This window comes from Globicephala melas, chromosome 4 (assembly GCF_963455315.2).
Source record: "Globicephala melas chromosome 4, mGloMel1.2, whole genome shotgun sequence".
NCBI classification, from domain to species: Eukaryota; Metazoa; Chordata; class Mammalia; order Artiodactyla; family Delphinidae; genus Globicephala; species Globicephala melas.
In genome coordinates this window covers 31,920,254-31,939,801 of record NC_083317.1, presented here as the reverse complement: position 1 = coordinate 31,939,801, position 19,548 = coordinate 31,920,254, and the positions used below count along the sequence as shown (strand labels likewise).

Below are 19,548 nucleotides of genomic sequence, written 5' to 3'. Positions count from 1 at the left end.
ATGTATTCTTGGCATACAATAGGAATGTTCAAATGGATCATCAAAAAGACGTGCATTCTATTCTGTTCTGAAGAACTATTATTTTGTCTGATGCTTCCCATAAGTATTATGCCTACTCTGCAGTGAAGGAACAGAGCACTTCCCCGTTAGGACTGGTTAGCCACTGACAGCCTCTGGAAGGCTGAAACTTGAAGTCTGAGATTGATGTGAGACCAGAGAGACACAAGGCAGAAAAAAAAGACCAGTGCAGTCCTTTGGCTGACTTAACTGCTACTAATGGAATGTTTCCTAGAGCTTCTCTCCTTGCTGCTGGTGAACTGCATGCCAAAGAAAATAAGAAGGAAAAAAAAAAAGAAAAAGGAAAAGAAAAAAAAAAATGCTGAAATATCTTGGGCACTATAGTTTATAATTGACCCCTAGTTAATATCCCAGTGAACTAGGAATTGATCAATAGTTATGATTTCCAGTAAAACAAGAAGCAACAGTCAGAGGTTTGGCTAAGCTTTTACGATTCTCCTAACCCAGTGTGTGAGTATTAATTCACAGGAAATAGTAGTGATGCAGTGAAAACAGGAGCAGACGAGGCATAAGAAGCTGAATTCTTCCGTATTCTTCATTTCAGTTGATGGCAATGCAACCTGCAAATACACAGTAGTAAGCAGCTTGGGTGCTGGTGGGGTCATGCTTTACTCTTCCATTTCTCGAATGTCAGTCACCTTAAAATCCTATTTATTTTGCCTTTTAAATATTTCTCAACTCTCAACACCTGTCTTATCTTCTTATCACTGCTTTATTATCTCTTGTGCAGTGAAACTTAACATCTAACCAGTTTCCTTGCCTCCGTCTTGTCCTATAGAATCCATCCTTCATACAACAGGTACATTGACCTAAAATACAAATCAAATTGTATTAGTTCCATTCATGAAACATTGTCATGCTTCCCATCTCTCCAGATAAGGTTCAAAGTACTTAAATGCTGCTCTGCCTGGCTACTTAGCCCCGTCTTGGTACTCCCTTCAGGGTAGTAACACTATATTGTTTACATATTTTTTCATGTAAATATCACCATGGAGCTTCCGTCTGGGCTTTTCTTTTTGTTAGTCCTTTGGTCTAAAATGCTCTGCCCCCACTGACCCATCTTCTACTTGCTAATTACTCCTATCCTTGGATCCAGCTTAGGCAGGCATCTTGCAGGAAGCTTTGCAGGCAGTCCTTACCCCAGTGTCAGGTTAGGTATGCACATTCATGGACCCGTCGCATGCTGTTGCCACCCTTATTGCATTTCAGTATCTGCCCCATTTGACTGTGAGTTCCTTACAGGCACACTTTATGTACTTCACCTTCTTAGTCTTGTTGCTTATTGCAGTCTTAGGAGCATCCTTGGTGCTCATGTAACATTTTCTGTCTGAGCGAGGCAAGGGCTGCCCTGATATATACCAGCTGTGGTATCCTGGGCAAGTCACTTAACTTCTCTGAGTTTTAGTATACTCATCTGTTGAAAAAAATGAATGTACGTGGACTATAAACGTCAAAGATGATAGAAAAGTTTTAAAAAGATAATTAACAAAGTATATTCTCATAAAAGTGGTTTGTGGATTATGAAATGCTTATGCAAAATGATGGTTGTTATGATTATTTTTCTCATCTCTTCTTTCAAAACAACTAAAAACCCATTAGAGTCTCAGTAATGTTTACTTTGACCATAGAGATTTGAAATTTTAGTTGCTGATTAATGTAGAATTTGGTAATTGTTTTGCTTTTCTGCAATTATAATTTTCTGTGATTCCTTGATATTGAGGTCTGTCAAAATCAGCCCTCAGGGGCTTCCCTGGTGGCGCAGTGGTTGAGAGTCCACCTGCCAATGCAGGGGACATGGGTTCGTGCCCCGGTCCGGAAAGATCCCACATGCCGCGGAGTAGCTGGGCCCGTGAGCCATGGCCGCTGAGCCTGCGCGTCCGGAACCTGTGCTCCGCAGCAGGAGAGGCCACAACAGTGAGAGGCCACAACAGTGAGAGGCCGGCGTACAGAAAAAAAAAAAAAAAATCAGTCCTCAATATTTTTTTTTTGCTGCTGCTTTAGGAAATGTTCTGTAGGGTAGAACTAACAGTCTTTTCTGACAGACACACATGGATTCAAAAACTGAATGTACAAGATGTTAAATCTCTGATTCTCAGTTTTCTCCTCCGTAAAGGAGAGTAAATATGTCTCCCTCATAGGATTTTGTGGAGATTAAATGAGCTAATAAATATGAAATGCTTAGCACATTGTGTGAAGCATTTAAATGCTCAGCAAAAGGAGAAGCAATAAAGATGATATGAAGAAGGCAGAAGAAGAGAAGGAGTCATTTCAGTCATGTGTCTTTATATGTGTATATATCAGGACTTTATGTAGCTTTAGTGCTCTTAGCTGCTGTATAAAAAGATTAAAGTCTGGGCTTCCCTGGTGGCGCAGTGGTTGAGAGTCCGCCTGCCGATGCAGGGGACATGGGTTCGTGCCCCGGTCCGGGAAGATCCCACATGCTGCGGAGCGGCTGGACCCGTGAGCCGTGGCCGCTGGGCCTGTGCGTCCGGAGCCTGTGCTCCACGGCGGGGGAGGCCACGGCAGTGAGAGGCCCGCGTACCGCAAAAAAAAAAAAAAAAAAAAAAAGATTAAAGTCTGAGTCATGTATGCATCTCCCATTATACTTTATATAGACACACAATAAATGCTTTTCAATAAACCATGACTATCAAGGTTTCTGTAATTGTGGTTTAAAAAAATGTCAATTTTTATTCTAATTGCTTCAAGAAACAGAAAAAAATTAGGTATAACACAAAAAAATCTACATTAGGTAAAAATACTTTTTTGTCTTTATTAATTGTGTGTATTTGATATGCATTTGAGACCAAAATAGTTTTTTTATTAAACAGATCCATAATTAACATGATTCCCTTTGATCTTTAAACATAATTATTATCCCCCCTTACATGTTCAATGCTGCTAAATTTCCTGATAAAATGAATAATATTGAATCCCTTCACTGCACCTTCCATAAATATAATCCATATATTGGACCAGTTGAAACTAGAGATAAATATAATGTGGATAGATGGTCCCCAGTAATAACTTCCATATAATTTAAAACTTTAATAGTCTTGAAAATGAATCAGAAGGCATAGTCCATTAAAAGAAATGTGCATTTGTGCCTTGAACATTTTCTAAGATGTGAAATAGCAACTTTGAAGTTTACCAAACCACATGTTAATTTCACACAATGCAACATGTCATGTGCATGGCTTTTTTTTTTTTATGGACCACTATATAATTATTTCAGAATGTAAAATTAAAATTTAAGTGAAAATTAAACAATGTAGCTTACTGTAGATTTTATTGCCAGTAGTGAGGGATAAACTTTAATAAACTTGCATTCAAAAACAAACTCTGGGGGAAAGAAAGCCTGTTTTGTAAATTTGTAGTTCCCATAAACAGGCTTCACCAGGCTAAAGCTTTCTATGAGCATATGAGATCTGATAGAGGGTAAGAGTCATCTGACTTTTTAGAGCTGGTATAATATCTAGACAGAAAAGAAGTAATGAGAGAAAAAACTGGACCCTTCAGTTCTGAATTTCCTTTCTTTGATGTAGACTTCATTTAAATCATTTGTTGGAACAGTGTGCTTAAATTGCTGATTTCAGAAAAGCTGGCAGTATAATAGTACATTGTTTCTGACCAATAACGTGGTTATTTGAGTCAAAGCCAAAACTAATAGTGTCAGATGGCCCTTTTGCAGATTCAAGTCAGGTTTACTATAATCCAAGATTTTAGTTAAGAACTGTGAATTCACTATTATGAAATGGTAAATAAAGTGTTTCAGATTAAAAAAAAAGGACTGTGAGTTCAACGTTTTGATGAAACACATATTCCAAGGCCCCCAAAGCTTTACTGGATGACTTTAAGAACCTTGATATGTGTGTGACCATGTCTGCCACACTCTGACAAGATATGGCAGACTGATTCTTTGGAGAATGATTCTTCATCACACATGGCAGCAATCCACAAAGGCCCAGTAAAGTCAGTCGTACTAGAGTAAACAGTGCTTCAGGGATTGGGATACACACACACACACACACACACACACACACAGTGTCATATATAAATTTACCACCTCCTATATGTATGTATTGCTACACTCAATGTTGAACTCAAGAGTCTTACTCAGAATGCCTCCCTTATAGGATTTGTTGTGGATTTTGTGTTTTTGTTGTTGTTGTTGCTTGTTTTGTAGTTAAAATAATGATTTTAAAAATTTAACTGAAGATTTGAGGAGCTAATGAGAATTAAAAAAAAGATTAGTTATTATAGAAAGAAAACCCAAAAGACAATGTGTGATTGAAGAGTTTTAAAGAGTCAGTATTGCCAGCTGAGCTCTTTGTGAACAGGCTGAAAGTCAAGTGCTATCATTCAAGAGGTTTAATGAAGCCCCAGTACAGAATTTAACAAGAGAATGATTTGTGAGAATGGCTTCCTCTCCTAACTGTTCTGATCCAGTGGCATAAATAGGATGCCGGGCTCCACTCCTGCTGGGTTTTTTTTTATGCTATTTGATTTGATTGAGACCCAGCAGCATTATGGCCTATGATTCTTTTCCTTTTTTTTTTTTTTTTTTGTAGAAAGGATAAAGTAAAGAACTTCTTGTGTTCTTATAGCCTTTCAGAAATAGTCATTTTAACCCTAATGACTGTTGAAGATGTGACATTCTCTTAGATTTCTTTCACTTACTCATGAAGGTTTTGGGTTGCTTTTAGTTATTTCAAACAAACTGATAAAATCTTAAAAATTAATCAAAAGAAAAAGCAATTCTCCACCTAGCCTTCCTACAGAGAACTTGAAACACTCTCTTAATGTTTTTTGCCAAGCAAGTATTTGAGGAAATAAGTAGAGCAGTCAGGTACAAGAAATAATTGATACATAAGATGATTCTGTGACAAATAATGACACAATACCACACTAGTAAATAGCACATCATGGGTCTTCCGTTATGTTCTGAGCTTTACTGTGATTTATTCATCTACATAACAGTGGATAAGGTTCTCTCGTTGCTCAGTTACATAGATGTATAACTTAGCAACTGTCTTTAGCAACCTACATTATGAACTAATGACATCATCCTGGAAATATGTAACTGAGTTGTGTGAATCTACACAATCTGCATTACGCAGCCTGAGAATGAAATTTGAATGAAATAAATTAGATTTTTGCTCTAGTCATTAATGGGTAGCTCATTCTAAAACATTAGATTCATTACTGACAATCTCACATAACTTTAAGAATTGGAATTATTTTGTGATATTGTGTATAATTTAATGTAAAAGAATTAATTCTAAGTTAATTTACATTGATGTATCCTATTTTGTCCAGAATTATTAAGACATAAAGTGATTGAGGTAAGTCATTGTTTAAGAGAGAATAATCATAAAGAGAATAATTTTAGACTAATTGACATCAAGGGCACCCTTTTCTTATGATGAACCCTGGGTGAATTAACTATGCAAGATAATTGAAAAATGGTCTTTTTATGCATCCATATGTATCAAATTTTATTATTTGCTTGCTATCGTTTTAAATATTTTGTAGGTATACACAGAATTGAAAATTACACTGAACAGTATTCATCCTTATAGATTCACAAATCATTTCAGTATATTCCAAACATTAGGGTCATCATTAGAATAGTTATACCAGCAGCAGCTGGTGTCCTTTGAGCCTTATTTCAATAATTTCAAAATATACTATGCTTTTTATTTCATTTTTTAAAAGATTCTGTATAAATTGGAAGTTACTACCTTTTAATATCATACCCAAAGTTTGCAAAACTGATTAAAATACCACGAGCACTTTAATTTGCTTTTAAACTGTTATTCTTGATAAATAACGTGCCAGTATAAACACACCTGTAGAAAATACTAAAATAAGTATAAGACAAAATGTAGCTGAGTAATTGCTTTATAACAGAATTATGAGAGTAGGAAAATCCATAAATGGTTGTTAAGGTTAGCTTTAGCTGTAGGACATTTATTTTGTGTGGTCAGTGTTATTAGGAGAAAATTTACAGCATTACACAACTAAAACTGATAGAAATGACCATTTTACAAAGGTGCTTTTAAAAAGTTAACATTGTGTATGGTAGAATAGTCATTTCAAACAGTGTTCTTTTTAGGTCATTAGTAAAGAGATGAGGTGTGCTCTTGTGTTTTTCCTTAGGTTTTTTTATTCCCCCCAAGTGTACTAAATGACTAAATATAATTGATGATCAGTAATATTGGCCTGACTTAGGCTTCTTGGAAATAATGGTAAATTACATAATTCCTGTGCTGGATTGTTGAGATTATGAATGTTAGACATGGATGGGGGCTCTGTTTTACTGATGAAAAAACTGAGGTCAGAGATGACTTTATAATGTATAGCAAACTGTGAACATATACATTTGATACTTGACAGCATGAATTTAACATTTATGGTAGTTGTCCTAAAAGGTTGCATCATATCATCTTTCAGGGATGGAAATTGGCTGTTTGGACATTGTTGTTTTTTTTTTTAAATGAGAAAATAAAATATAGCATGAGTCATTTCCTTCCCTAAAACCTTTTTATATGTTTGAAACATGCCCATATGTGAAGCAGATTATGTACCCATGTTAATTTAATATATTAATACATATTGTGCATTTAAACAATATCTTTTTTGTTAAGGTATAATTGACATATAACATTATATTCGTTTCAGGTGTACAGTATAATGATTCTATATTTATATATACTGCAAAGTGACCAGTGCAGTAAGTCAAGTTAATATCCATCACCATATACATAGTTAGAAAATTTGTTCTTGTGATGAGAACTTCTAAGATTTACTCTCTTAGCCACTTTCAAGAATGCAGTAGAGTATTACTAACTGTATTCCCTATGCTGTACATTAGATCCTCATGACTTACTTATTTTATAACTTGAAATAGGTAACTTTGACCCCCTTCATCCATTCCATCTACTCCTCACCCTCACCTTAGGCAATCACTAACCTGTTCTCTGTCTCTATGGACTTATTTTTTTTATTTTTTGTTTTAAATTCCACATGTAAGTGAGATCATTTGGTATTTTTCTTTCTCTGTCTGACTTACTTCACTTAGCATAATACCCTCCATGTCCATCCATGTTGTCTCAAATGACAGGATTTCCTTCTTTTTATGGCTGAATAATATTCCATGGCGTGTGTGTGTGTGTGTGTGTGTGTGTGTGTGTGTGTGTGTGTATTCATTTAGTTAGTTAGTTTACATTTCTTTATCCATTCATCCAGTGATGGGCATTTCGATTTTTTCTATATCTTGGCTATTGTAAATAATGCTGCAGTGAACATGGGGTATGTATATATTTTTGAATTAGTGTTTTTGTTTTCTTTGGATGCATACCCTAGAGTGGAATTGCTAGATCATATGGTAGTTCTATTTTTAATTTTTTGAGGCACCTCCATATTGTTTTCCACAGTGGCTGCACTCATTTACATTCTCACCAACAGTGCGCAAGGGTTCGCTTTTCTCAACATCCTTGCCAACATTCTCATTTCTTGTCTTTTTAATAATTATCCATTCTAAGAGGTGTGAGGTGATTTTGTGGTTTTGATTTGCATTTCGCTCATGGTTAGTGACGTTGAGCATCTTTTCATGTGCCTATTGGCCATCTATATATCTTCTTTGGAAAAATGTCTATTCAGAGTCTCTACCCATTTTTCTAATCAGATTATTTGGTATTTTGCTATTGAGTTGAATGAGTTTTTAATATATTTTGGATATTAACCCCTTATCAGAAATATAATTTGCAATTATTTTCTCCCATTCAGTAGGTTGCCTTTTCATTTTGTTGATGATTTACTTTGTAAATAATTTCTTATTGAAAGTTATTTCGCTTAGGTCATGGAGCCAAAAGATTTCAGAACCAAATTTACATTAGAATAAGATTTAACACTTTTTAAGAATTTTCAAACAAACAAGTCATGCAAGGTAGTAAAAATAGCAAGGATTTAAAGAGCTGAACAGGCCTGAGCTCCAATCTTCCATGTCTTACCTGATGTGTGACCTTAAGAAAATTACTTAATTTTCACATTTCTCCCTTTGCAAAATTGGCATATTGAACTCTTTTCTACAGAGTTGCTGAGAAGGTTTCTATGTGTGATCTGACACATAGTTAGCTAACATTGATGGCTCTTTACTAAACTGAGATGTAGAAAGGTTATGTGATTTATGCAGGATAGATCTGATTAATTTTGCAGAGAATCTTGATCCAAAGTTGTTTAATTTTATCATTATTGAATAATTTTATCATTATGCCATCATGTACCTTAACGCTGACCCTCCAAGAATTATGCCATTTGAAGGTAAGTGTTCCAGATTTTCAACTAAACAAATTCTTGAGCACCTTCTGTATATAAAACAATATGCTAAGCACTGTGAAGGATGCACAGATAATGAGACATGGAGCCTGCCTTCACGGAGCTTATTACAGCCTATTGATAAAGGGAGATATACATAAATGTCTACAGCATCAGCAGTATATGAAAAGTGGATTTGTACAGATAGGCCAGGGAGGAAGAAAGTGCTTTCAGCTGGGCAATGGGAACATTATTGTCATTTGTTCACTCTTTCAACAGATATTTACAATGTGAATAATGTCCTCAACTTGATAAGTTCTATAGAAATGCTGGCAAACAAAATGGTTAAATACTTGCCCACATGGAGCTTATAGGCTAGTTTAAGAGACAGACATTTATAGAATAATCACAAATGTATACTTTAAAACTACAGTAAGTGCTCAAGGAGAAAAGTTGAGGTTGCTGTGAGAACATATAGCATTCCGATAAAATTTAGTATCAAATTTAGAGGAAGCTCTTTGAAGAGGTTTTTTTTTTTGAGCTGAGGGCTAGGGTGAGTAGGAATTAAAAGTAGGATCCCAGAGCACAGCATAAACCGGAAGTAAGATGGAGCAACATGTACTCGAGGATGAGAAGAAAATCTACGGGGCTAAGATAGGGTAGTGGAGGAGGGGAAGGGATATGAGAAGACACCAAAGAGTTACATAACGAGGCCATGTTCGAGATTTTGCTCTCTATTTTAAGAGCAATGGGACCATATTGAAGGGTTTTAAGCAAAAATGTACTATAATCAGATTAGTTTATTTTTAATCATTGTGGCTGAATTGTGAGATTGGAATGGAAAAAAGCAAGACATTAGTTCGGGTGAATGCTGGTGGATAACTTGTCCAGGGTGGTGGCAATAGAGATAGAAAGAGGTGGATGGAATGGAGAAATAGTTATGAAATAAAAGCTATGGAATTTGGTAATGAATTATGTATCTCTCGGAAGAAGGAGAGGAAAGATCTAAATTTCTGGCTTTCTAAATTGACTTCGGGAGTATTACCACCAAAATTATGATCCTGAGATCCTATGTCTGGTGGCATACACATTATCATAGTTTGCTGGGTAGCTGCATTTCAATCTCAGACTCTTTAGCAGGCAAATAACTAAGTTGCACCATTTAATAACTGCTTGTGGGGACATTTGTAGAAGCAGAAGGAAAAGAAGAATATTAACTTTTTCTGAGCACCTGTAATGTGTCAGGCATAGTGCAAGGTATTTTGTGCAGATAGCAAGGTTTCTCAGTCCTGGCACTATTGACATTTTGGGTTGGATCATGCTTTGCTGTGGGAAGCTGTCCTGTGCGTTGTAGGATGTTTATCAGCATCCCTGACCTCTGCCTATTGGTGCCGGAAACACCCCCCCTTCAGTTGTGACAATCAGAATTGTCTCCAGAGCCACTGATCTAAAGAATAAAGTGAGATATTTGAGTGGAGGGGAAAAGTTCATGGTATTTTATGTATCCATTAAATATATTCTAAAAATGTTCCCCTTAATCACTCTATTTTTATGTCTGAAAAGTTGAAAGATGTAATGACAGGCTTTTATGCTAAACTCAATCTTTTCCCTAAAAAGAAATCATACCTAGTATTAAAATATCTTGAGGGTTTTTAATTGTTAGAGATATTATCATTCATGAGTATCTATGCATATAATTTCTCTGGTGTAACAGTGACTGGGATTTGTCAGTTCAAATGTAGATACTTCACTCCTTAAAAATTTGAGTGTTCCTCTGTTTTAATAAAAATGTGTTTCTTCTCAAAAAAATCTTGTAACTCATTACTTTACTCCATTCATATTCTTCTGGAATGTGGTATTTACAATTCTAGTCTGTCAGATTTGTTAACTGAGCCCTGCTGTTCAAAAAGCACTGTGTATAAGAATGAAAAACATCACATCAATTTAGGGATTCACTGCAATTTAGCTACTAATAATGAAAATGAATATCTATGAATTAGCAGAAGAATTCCATAGTCAGGGTGATTTCATCTGTAGCCCATTTAAGGAAGCTGCTGTTCTCTGATATTTGCTAGTAGGATTGGTCCTACTGTTTGTAAATTTGCTTAACTATGAAATATTCTATAGGGCCATTCTATGAGTTTAGAATACTTAAATTATTTTAGACCCAAATACTGTGAAATCTTCTGTCATTACAGTACAAATAATTGTATAGCCCATTACTAATAGTGAAGAATCTCAGGACTTTAATGTGTAAGGATAAACTCCAATATTTTTGCCACTATGCTTCAAAAATTGAGATTTCAATGTGGAAATACCAAAATTGTAATTTTAATATTGTGCTAATCATGCAAATATTTTACTTTCTTGGAATTTTCTGCTATCTCCTGGATTTATCATATGAGCTATGTGTATAAAGTACTTCATCAACTTTAGGTAATATTGACTGAAAAGAATATTTTCCAGGACATTTTCTACTAGAGTATACATTTGGGTATACATAATCTGAAGGAAAAATATTGGAAGCAGAGGGGTATATCTGTTGTCTTGCTTTACCTCTGAACTTCCAGAGTCTTAAAATCATAGCGTAGAAAGCACTTTAAGAGTCAGCTACTCTATTTCTTTACCAGACAGCGTTATATAGCTAAACTGTTGTGGCCAAATGGAAATAAATCCCATTTTTAAAGACCTCTAGAGACATCACAGTTGGCAACCAATTCATGGTTCAGTGACCTTTACTGTTAACTGCTTCTTTTCTATACTTTTCCTAAGTCGTTCGTGCTATTATTTAGGCCCATTATCTACTTCTCTTCTGGCCTAAGTAGTTATTAAGATTGGCTGGTCCCTGTATTTATTAGACATAATCTGAAGACTTCTTAAGTATCTGTCCAGCTAACTTATTTTCTCAGACCAAAAAAAAAAGCCTCTTCCTCCAGCTTCTGTATAATTTTTTCAAACATGTATCATCTTTCTGACTTATGTCTCCTGAATATGACAAGGAGATAGAAGAAATGAGTTTTTCTTTCTCCTTTCCTCCCTCCCTCCCTTCTTTCCTTCTTTACTTCCTTATTTTCATTTCTTTTTTCTCTTAGCTTCTTCTCATTTATACCTAGAAATTATTGTCTGAACAATGTACATTCTTAGAATAAGATTTCAAACTAATTAGATAATCTGGAACCCTTCGATGGCACATTCAAATGAGGAAGAAAATCTCTTATTCTAAGTGTGTGTATGTGTGTGTGTGTGTTTGTGAGAGAGACGAGAGAGACGGAGAGAAACGGAGAGAGGCAGAGAGAGAGCAAGAGGCTAAATTCTCCTAAACTTTTTGAACAGTTCTTTTTCTAAAAACTGTTAGTCAAGTGTATGTTTGTATATCTCCAAATATTTGGAAGAAAGCTATTCTTTTTCTTTTTTAGACTCAAAAGAGAACCAGAGTTTTATAAAATTATATAATTAACGTGTATTATATATATGTATTATATATATATATATTTAGACTTTGATTAACTTCCCTTCCTCCCCCACCCAACCCCAAGAAAATAAAATCTAGGTGAAAACAGTATGCTTTGTATACAAACTCAACTTAGTGGCAATTCTCTAATCTCTCACGCCTTTCCAAACTCCCTCCAATATAAGGAAATTTAAAGCTGTTCCTGGAGATGGATTGTAATCTGCACAATGTTGCAATGTTAAAAAAAAAAAAAGAAAAACTAGTAAGGTTTTTTCCTCTTAAAAATATATATTTATTTTTTAAAGGTTTTTTTACCTTCCTATTTGACCCATTTACCTTAAAAAGTGTTTTTTGTTAAGATCTTATTCTCATGCTTCAAAAGAGTAATATTTTATTCAATTTCTAGTGAGATCAAGAAAAGAAATGATTAAAATTGGTTCACCCTTAAGAAATGATTGCATTACATTTTTTTCCCAAAAAGGTGAACTTTTTAAGAGACTTTAAGTCTGTTTTCTTCTCACTTGTTAGTTTCCCATGTCTTTTTAAAACTCTAGCTAAATATTCTTTAAAGATTTTTAATGTCATGAGGAATTCTTTAAAACTATTTTTATGTGTAGGTAGTAATGATTTTAGATTAAACAGTTTATGACAGTTTAAATGTAAAATCAAATAGATTCTGTGTCCTATTGCATATAGTTCTCCCCAAACTGATTAACTAGTAGGGAAATTTGTACAGACATGGATTTAGTCGAGAGACCTGGAAGACAGCCTTTGGTTAGTCATCTGTGACCTTGAGAAAGTTATTTAACAATTTAGGTTCTCCGTTTTCTCATGCAAAAAGATAGGGTTAGACTGATAAGTGCTAAGGTCACTTCCAGAGCTAACATTTTATTGTTTTATTGTTTTATTAGAGATAGAGACAGACAGGCTTTTCGTCTTTCTTAGGGAGAAAGGGGAGCTGGGATAGAGGTGCTCCCAGCCTTTAAAGCAGAAAAAAAAGATGAGACAGAGTTATGTGGAGGGTGGGAGAGAAGCAGCCCGTAAACCAGGAGCTTTAGAGGATAATGAATGAACAGGATCCAAATGACTCTTGTTTTTTCTAATTCTTTCTGGACTTTCCTAACCTGACAATAATAGGCACTGCCTGTTGTGTAGAAGATCTCTGCTTTCTGTATGGGGAAAAAAAAAAAATCATTTGACCTGACCCTGAGAGAAATACAGAGAAAGGGGAAATCTGAGAAAAACTTAAAGAAATTTCTATCATTTATTCTCCAGAAGAGAAATTTGGGGATGATAATTTTCTTCAAATGAGAGAAAGGATTTTATTTGGAGGGTATAAATGGCATTTATTTGTTTACTGAAACTCGAACAAATGAAATTGTGATGGGCAGGTTTTCATTTAGATAAGAAGAATCACTTCCTGATAATCATGGTTGTTAAAAGCTTAAATGATCATTCAAGATACCTCTGATCATTCAAAAACCTCTGATGTTTTAGGAGCTTCTGTGTTAGATGTTGTTTTAGATAAGTTTTAGGGTCCTTAATAGACTATGAAAAACCTTACAGTTATCAATTGTCATTGATGTGATATGCAACTGCATTAGCCTAACATTCTTTTTTGTGTGTGTGGTACGCGGGCCTCTCACTGTTGTGGCCTCTCACGCTGCAGAGCACAGGCTCCGGACGCACAGGCTCAGTGGCCATAGCTCACGGGCCTAGCCGCTCTGCGGCATGTGGGATCTTCCTGGACCGCGGCACGAACCCGTGTCCCCTGCATTGGCAGGCGGACTCTCAACCACTGTGCCACGAGGGAAGCCCGGCCTAACATGCTTAAACACAGTGGATTTTAATTAAAAGATTCAACTGCTATGGTTCAATTGCTGGTAAAACCTATAGGCAAGGGAAAAGCGCTTTTTAAAATTTTAAATGAGCTGCTTCCCAGTGATTTTTTTGGTTTCTAACATGTTAAATATTTTTGAAACTGTTTAAGAAATTTTAAATTACTGAAAATACATGACTAGAAACTATTTAGGAATCATTCCTTTGAACTCCTGACTTCAAATAAGGCTTGATTTTAACTGCATCAATCTAATGAGATCAAATTTATTTTCAGATTACCCAAAAGATAATTTTATGACTTTTTGTTTTCTCAAAGCAAAGTTCTGTTGCTACAATTGTCAGGTTCTCTCTCTTGTAGTTTCTGAACATTTCTTCCTGTCATTTAAAAGACATCATCTTTAAGGTGATGAGAAATGTAAGCAAGTCCCATCCTCTGTTTGTTTTCAAATCTGGATAACATAGTTATGCTATGATAAAAATTATGCCTGAGCAAATGAGAGTATGCTTTTTTTAACTTTTCTTGCCTGCGTGATGGAAAAATTATGCTTAGAGTTTTTACCTTAGAGTGAAAAGTAGACAATTTATTTCACTCACGTTAAAGGGAACGTGTGAGTTAAAATGTGCTTCTGAATTACCTTTATATTTTGCATATGTGGTAACAATAGGCAAGAGAACTCCTCTCTCTATTTTAAAACTACCATTTCACAGCAGCAGTGCTTGGCATAGTTCATTTATTTAAAGTACCGGAATGTATATCAAGTCTAATTAGTTGTGACTTGCTGAAAGACATGGACATTATTTATTTGAGTAGAATATATTGTGGATGTCTACTGGGCTATTATGAAAAAGCTCTGCATTTGACAGTAATTACCTTTGTTTCTAAAAGAGCAAAACAATTGCTTTCCAGTTTTTAAATATATAATACATGAGCTTTCTATGTTAAAATACCCAATGTTTCAGCATTGAAAACAGGTAATGTGATTATAACTTTATTAGATAGTGTTATAAAGTTTTCTCTGTTTCTATAATGTGTTTATATTTTTCCTGTGTGTTTTCTCAATTAAAAGTATGCAAGAATTCAAATATAATACCTTTTTTTAACCGTGCTACTCAACCTATGGTCCTGTACCAGCAGCCCGTGGGTTCTGCAAAATCCCTGGTCACACTTCTGACCTATACAATCATAACCTGTATTTTAACCAGATCTTAGGGTGATTCTTATGCTTATTCAAGTATGAGAAGCATGGGTTTAATAGAATATCATTGACAGCATGAACCTTTTAAAATTAATCTGATGGTGGAGTTACAGGATTTAATACTTCTTTATCTTTGATTAAGATGCTTGATTTCTATTCTATGTAGCATTAGCAGTTAAGATTTATAGTGTGCTTTTAAACCCATTACATATATAGTTATCTAATCCTGGTAGCAAAATGTAAAGTCATTGAAAAGTGTTTTATAATTTCATAGCTATCATTCATTGTAGCTCTGCCATTTAATCAAAGTAGAGATTTTAAGATTCATTTCTGTTCTTCTTAAATGATTTATGATGATGCTGGAAATGCTAACAAATATTCATTCATGGACAGTATGAGCCATGTATCCAAATATTAATGTGTTCTTCATTTTATTTTAAAAGAGCGATCATTGTTAAGTCAAATCTTATTACTTTTTCTGTTTCATTTTCTGTTTATTTTTATTTATTCCATGTTTTCTTTTTTTGTTTCGTTTTAGTTGGGTCTGGTAAGTTGACATTTTATTGGCCATCTTCTAATCATCGTGTCACTGTGACTGGAACTTCTCTTCCCCTTTCCATCCATACCCTTCCATGTCCTTCAACCAATCAGCCTCCATGTTTCACTTGTCATTGGCCACAAAGACAGACTGCACAGAATAAAGTCTGCAGGAAGTATGGGTAACTGTGACAAAGAGTAAAGGTAATGGGGTTGCTAACTTTATGTCTTATTAAATGATGTGTGATCTGCATCCTTTTATTTTTTCTCTTTTTAAATGAGTGATAAAATAAGTGATAGGACTTTATCTTGATTAAGTACTATTTCAATTTATATCTCACAAGATAAACAAATGAAGAAAAATAGCTGCCCAGAGGACAGTTTGGGTTTGGGGGATCCAAAATATGTTTATGAATCCATGTCTGTCTTTTTGTAACTGTTATTCAGTATTAGTCATTAGAAGTCCTGCTGGTGAATAACCGTGCACTTAGGGCTGTTTGCACTCATTTTCATTTCTATGTGTCAGAATCATTTCATTTTATGTAAGAAATAACCACATGATGTGTCTGAAATTTATCAAAGTTTGCTTTGATGAACAATTTGTCCTCATACAAATAAAGGTTTCTAAGTACTTTCATGATCAGTACTTTGGGGAAGGTCCATTCACATACTTTAAGGATGCTGGAGCACCATTTTTGGAGAATTTTTTTATGGTGTTCCAGGGAATAATTTTGACCCTAAAAGAATCTCTCTATGTTTTAAGTTAAAAAGCTATACACATATTATAAAGATGTCATTTCATACTAATACAGATAAGAGGATGGATTGTTCAATAATGGTGATGCAATAATGAGCTATTAGAAAAAAATAGCTTTCTATATATGCAAAAATATAGATGGGTTAAAATTTAATAAAAGCAAAATACAGGATGAAAATAGAGTGAATATTTATATAATTTCATATGTATTATGTAATCTATTTTATATAATTTTACTGATAGAACAACAAAAATGACTAACTAGATTAGAAAGACTTTTAATAAATGGAAAAATATATCTACAACATTTTTGAGAAGTGGATAAAATTTTAGCTTATCCTTAGTTCTTAGAAATCAAAAAATTAAGCACAATTTAAAAGGCAGTGTTTGGATTAGGCTGATTTTATTTGAACCACTACCTAGAGTAGAGGGACCCCCAGAAATGGCTTCAGAAGCCACTTCATGGAACCCCCTCCCCTGTCCCCAAGCTGTTATCTATTTAGGAATTAGATCTTTGAGGAAGAATTTGTTTGGATGAGAAGTTTCATGGCTTAAGAAGACAAAAAAAGTTTGTACACCATTGAGATAGATTTTTAATCTTTTCTAACATTCCAGCCCTTATAACCCATAACCCATACCCCGCCTTTTTATTTAGAAGGGGAATACTGTATAGCAGAGGGAACTATATTCAATACCTAGGATAAACCATAATGGAAAAGAATATGAAAAAGAATGTATATCTACGTATAACTGAACAACTTTACTGTATAGTAGAAATTAACACAAAATTGTAAATCAACTATACTTCAATAAAATAAAATAAAAAGTTAAGCACAAGAACACAATATCCACAACAAATAGGATATCAATGACAAGGTAATGTGAATATAAATGTTTAACCTCACTAATATAAAGTGCCAATTAAGAGGAGATTCTGTTCTAAGTTTGGCAAGGATGTTAATGTTCAGTATTCGTGAGGTTTGGGAGGAAAGTGAGGTTTGGGAGGAAAGTGTCCTATCAGAGAGAATTTCAGTTGAAATAAACTTGAATAAAATTGAGAGGGATGTAAATCTCACCATTGTGTTTAATGGGGGAATTAGCAACAATCTAAATTTAAAGACAATAGATTAGTTAAATAATTAAGATTAATTTGTATTTAGACCATTAAACAGTCATTCAAGTGATACTGTAGGAGAATATTTTAAAACAATATGGTACAATTCGCATGGCTGAATTATAGGTAGCTTTTCTTTGCTTATCTAATTTTCTGTATTTTCAACACTGAACATTATATTAGTAACATGATTATGTGTTTTTAATTATGGCAAGTTTAAATATTGTAGCCCTTGAAAAATAGTCCAACATTTTATCATGAACATCAGATGCATATGGTGATTGGCCTTCTCAATCTAAATAGATAAGTGATGATAGAAGATTGAAAAAGGCATATTTAATCCATTTAAAATTTTTCTTAGAGATATGTCTATATCTAATATTTAACATACATGTAGGAAAGGGTTTTTTCTGAGACATGCCTCGTGGCTGATGTCATTGTTGATGTTGGCTGGAGGATATGCCTATAAGATATAGTAAATTCATTTCCAGGCAAATATCCTGTGTGGAAGGATTGCTGCAGGATAAATGTAGTTTGTATAAGGGTTTGTATCCCTTGTTCCCACATAAGTCTTTGAGGTTTGAGGAGAGCTGGCGTTTTATAAAAGAAACATGGATTCTGGCACATGTTATTAGACATGGTTCTGAGATTTAGAAAAGAGACCACCCGAAGTTTTTACTTGTCTAAGTGATTTGAACATTTACATTTTCCTACTCAAATTCCCTGCATATATTGGAAAGTCATATTTTCCCATTCATTTAATTAATCACTTGGTTTTCTTTCATTGAAACAAACCAAACTCTCTTCTGGATTTGGTTTATTATCCAGTCAGTCCTTTCAATTCCTTGGTCTGATTTCTATGTCAGTTATTCCAACCCTTAACTAAGGAATCAAACGCTCCTGTATGGATGTGTGTGGAGGAAAATCCTCAGGCAATGATGCACACACCTGTTATCATACCTGGATAATGACAGTGTTTGCCAAATTCATGAGTAAACCAGTCAATTACAATCAGAGTTTAAAAAAATTATAAGCTAGAACGTCAGCATTACCAAAATTGAACCTAAACTTATTCTCCTAACTTTGTATTTTCTTCCGTATAAGTTACAGGACATTTGAGGGCATTTGACCTGATTTTTCAGGTCTCCTGTAATTTTCTTGTCAAATGGTGTAATTTCTACTAAACCTCAATTAAAAATAAAAAGGGAGTATAGAAGAAAGGACACTTATCTAGAAGTTAGGAGATCTAATTGCTTTCTTCAGTTTTGTGACCATGCAAGTTGTTTTCCATATCGCCTTTTTTAAAGGGGTTTTACATTCCACTTTACACACATGTATATATGTGTATACATACAAATGTGTAAAGTTGATAAATGTATATATTATATATCATAAATATTTGTATATATGTCTCAGATACAACTGACCAGAAAATATTTAGCAAGAGAAAAGGGTACCCTTTCAAATACTCATCTTCATTCACAAAGAAGTCATATTCTCATGAGCAGAGAAGTAGCCCTTGTGGACATAATCTGAACATACTTTTTGATTTATATTCACTTGAAGCAGTTATCCTAAGTGACTGACATAAGTAACTAAAAGTACTTTTAAGGAGAAGGTTAGAAATAATGGAAGAGTCTTAAAAAGCGGATTATCCTGTATAAACTGTTCAGTGTCTGGCTTGAAACGTTCACTTCAGTTTGAACTGAGACAAGAAAGGAGAATAATTAGGCGTTTCAGACAGCTGATAACAAATGAATTTGAAAAGTGTAAACAGTAGGTAGAAAGACTTATGTTCAGTGCACAGTTTTTCCAATCATAAAGCACAGCCCCAAAACAAGCTTTTTAAATTTTTTTTTTTCCCAGCGAGTGACCCCATCAGCACACCTCATGTTTTCAGCTGCCATTGTTCTCAATGTAACTGACACAATTTTCTGACACTCTATTTACTGCTGGATGAAGTGGCCATTTAAGTCTGTATAAATCAAACAGTTTGGACAAAGCTGGCAGTATTTATAATGTCAGGATGAGCAGATGTTTCAAATTTGCCCTCATTTCCATATATATTCTGTTTGAACATGCCCTTGCCTATGTAAATGAAAGAGGCATTCGACTCCACTATTGCTTTAAATTCATTTCTATTCAAGTAATTGGACTGAAGATTTTAAATGGTTATAATTTCCATGGTAGCATTTCGGGAGCTTTTGAGTTAAATTAATTTTAGGGCCTGCCTACATCAGGAGGTCCTTGTGTCTGT

At 34.5% G+C, this 19,548-nt stretch overlaps 1 protein-coding gene across 12 annotated transcripts in view; it reads left to right on the top strand.

Annotated features, from left to right (window-relative positions):
- ROBO1 (roundabout guidance receptor 1) overlaps nucleotides 1-19,548 on the top strand; it is a 1,111,527-nt gene that overhangs the window by 1,007,175 nt on the left and 84,804 nt on the right. The window lies entirely within an intron of this gene.